Source organism: Carassius carassius, chromosome 44 (genome assembly GCF_963082965.1).
Source record: "Carassius carassius chromosome 44, fCarCar2.1, whole genome shotgun sequence".
Lineage (NCBI taxonomy): Eukaryota > Metazoa > Chordata > Actinopteri > Cypriniformes > Cyprinidae > Carassius > Carassius carassius.
Window position 1 is genome coordinate 1,511,845 of NC_081798.1, and position 3,323 is coordinate 1,515,167.

Consider the following 3,323-nt stretch of genomic DNA (forward strand, 5'->3'; position numbering starts at 1 on the left):
GCAAACAACAAACACAAATACTTGGTAGATAGTTTACATGCACACTTTATAAGAAAAACTAAATCTTTAACCCATAGTTATAATTTGTTGTTTCTTAGCGTAGGGTTGTAAATATGATACTTTGTTTGATGCTATGCAATTTTCTCAAAGCAAAACACATATTTATGAGTAAAGTATGATTGTATCTGATTCATCAATTCAAACTCAGTATAAAAGATTATAAAATATAATATATTGTAGTGGATTTTTATCTTAGATTTTTTTATGTTTTTGAAAGAAGTCTCTTCTGCTCACTGACCAAAATTACAGTAAAATGTTTGAAAAACTACTATTAAAAATGACAGTTCTCTATGTGAATATATAGTAAAAATTTCCAGCATCATTCCTCCAGTCTTCAGTGTCACATGATCCTTCAGATATCATTATAATATGCTGATTTGCTGCTGAAGAAACCTTTCTGATTATAATCAAAAAGAAATCAATACTTTTATTCACCAAGCACTCATTAGATTCTGACGGAATCCAATCAGAAGTGACAGTAAATACATTTATAATGTTACAAAATATTTCTGTTTCAGATAAATGCTGTTCTTTTGAACTTTGTTCATTCAAAGAACCCTGAAACAATAAAACGTATCACAGGTTCCACGGAAATAATCAGAAATGTTTCTTGAGCAGTAAATCATCATATTATTCTGATTTCTGAAGATCATGTGACACTGAAGACTGGAGGAATGATGCTGAAAATACAGCTGCGCATCACAAAAATAAATTACACTTTAACAGATATTCACAAAGAAACCAGTTATTTTGAATTGTAAAAATATTTTCACATTTTTACTGTATTTTAGATCAAATAAATGCAGCCTCGGTGAGCAGAAGAGACTTCTATATGTCCAGCCATTGGTCAAAAACAGCTATTTTGAAGTAAAGTTTTATGAAACAAATAAACGTCTATTAAAACGCTGAACCAGTTGTTTTATTGCAAATTAATAATTTTGACTGCTTATTCAGTGAGTATGACTGTAGTATGAATATTAAACGTCCTCTGATTCTACAGCATTATCCTCTTTCAGGAGATATTCACTTCACGCATAATCGACCAATCACGGCCTGCGTTACACTCATCACAGTTCTGTTTCCATGGAAGACCAGGCCATCTCACAGAGCTCTGTTAAGGTGGAATCTGTATCAGACATCAGCACATCTCACTTTTGTGCAACATCAGCATCTGCGTCCATTAAAACTGCATTTGGAGTGATTATTTAATAATAGTGTCTTTTAGAAATGAGCTCAAATCTCCCAGATTGTCCGTGTTGACCCAGAGACACACATTCAGGTGTCCCCTGGGTGTCCTTTTTTCCCAGCATGCATCACTTCAGCAAATCTGCATGTGCATTGTTTTTTTAGGCTGGAATCCTCTTAGCTGACAGTTGCAAGATTAGATCAGAGGCTTATCAAGGGTTAGTGTGTCTCTGAATAGATGGATGGCTTTCAGACTGAACTGAGAACAGTCTACTGTGAGCAAGTCTGTGTCTTTGGTAATTAAAGAGAGCAGGGGAAGTTGATCTGGAATCAGTATGAAATCACAATATCTATTAGATGAAGAGCCCGGATCTGGGCCTCTGATGGAATGTGACGGACTCTTTGTTTGGGATCCGTCCTAAATGAGGCACACAGACTAACAAGACTTTGGGAACAATATGAAAATTGTCTGAAAATGTGGTCAGCTTCAGGACATCCAAGATAAAGATGAGTTTGTTTCTTCATCAGATTTGGAGAAATGTAGCATTGCATCAGAGTCTCACCAATGGATGCTCTGCAGTGAATGGGTGCCGTCACAATGAGAGATGATAAAAACATCACAATAATCCACAGCACTCCAGTCCATCAGTTAACATCTGGAGAAGACAAAAGCTGTGTTTGCAAGAAACAAATCCATCATTAAAATATTTTTTACTTAAAATCATAGTTTCTGTTTAAAAAAACAAGTCCATAATCCATAATACTACTTCCTCCAGTGAAAAAGTCCATCTCTCTATACATCAAAATCCACCAGCATATTACTTTGATCTGTGCAGATTTCTCTCTGATTCAGACCAGACCACTTTTTTTGCTGGAGGAAGCGTTATTATGAATTATTGACACGTTTAATTTTCTTAAAAGAAGCAGTTTATAGTTAAAAACATCTTATTCTATGATGATTATTTCTTTTAAACACACAGCTTTTGTCTTCTCCAGATGTTAACTGATGGACTGGAGTGGCTGTGGATTATTGTGATGGTTTTAATCAGCTGTTTGGACTCTCATTCTGACGGCACCCATTCACTGCAGAGCATCCATTGATGAGACACTGATGCAATGCTACTTTTCTCCAAACCTGATGAAGAAAAAACCTCATCTGCATCTCTGATGGCCTGAGGGTGAGTAAAGTTTCAGCAAGTTTTGTGACACTAAAAGTATCTGAATGTTGTTGGTTTAGTTATTGAACCATTAGTGGAGCGTTCGATTGTGATGGTCACTCAGTGCTCTAATGGACTCAGGGTTTGATTGATTGGATCAGGATTTCCTGATGGTCCTGGTCTGTAAGCGTGTTTATCTGAGGTCTTTTATCATGTTTAACTTCACCTGCAAAACGAATATATATATATATATATATATATACACACACATTGCAATTTAAGTCCTGGATTAATGTGCCTGTGTTTTTGTTTCTCTTTATCTCTCCATTTAATGAGTGTTTAACTACATTACGTGTCAGATTGAAGCAGGGAGCCAATAACAGACAGGACGCAGTGAAAGAACACAGGAAACCGGTTTGTTTTCAGCTTTCCACTGACGTTTTTTTCTCGGTAGTGGAAGAATTGTGATTCTGGAGCACACATGTTCTCACTTCAGGTCTGGTAACTTTAAAAGCACACAAGTCATGCACACAATACTTTTAATTTCAACAAAAACAGATCTGCTTAAAGATGCTTTTTTTTCTGCATAAAAAGTTCTGTACTGGTTTTATTTCAAAAGTTTGGATTTTATTATTTATTTATTTTTTATTCAGCAAATGATGCATTTAGTTGATCATTTAGAATGTTACAGGAGATTTCTGTTTTAAATAAGTGCTGTTCCTTTTAACCGTCTATACATCCATGTATCCTGAAACTAAAATGTGTTATTATTTCCGCAAAAATATTGGGCAGCACAACTGTTTTCAACATTGATAATAATCAGAAATGTTTCTTGAGCAGCAAATCAGCATATTTTCATGATTTCTGAAGATCATGCGACACTGAAGACTGGAGGAATGATGCTGAAAATACAGCTGTGCA

The 3,323-nt window shown here is 35.3% G+C and overlaps 1 protein-coding gene and 1 long non-coding RNA gene across 2 annotated transcripts in view; both read left to right on the forward strand.

Moving 5' to 3' along the window:
* LOC132126276 (acylphosphatase-2-like) overlaps positions 1 to 970 on the forward strand; it is a 9,841-nt gene extending 8,871 nt beyond the window's left edge. Inside the window, exon 4 of the mRNA XM_059537441.1 lies at positions 1 to 970. This exon is cut by the window's left edge and continues 140 nt beyond it. The gene's annotated coding sequence lies outside the window, so the exon portion shown is untranslated.
* LOC132126277 (uncharacterized) overlaps positions 1 to 1,062 on the forward strand; it is a 76,889-nt gene extending 75,827 nt beyond the window's left edge. Inside the window, exon 2 of the long non-coding RNA XR_009427370.1 lies at positions 733 to 1,062. This is a non-coding gene — a long non-coding RNA (uncharacterized LOC132126277). The remainder of the gene's footprint in view (positions 1 to 732) is intronic.
* Positions 1,063 to 3,323: the final 2,261 nt, after the last annotated feature.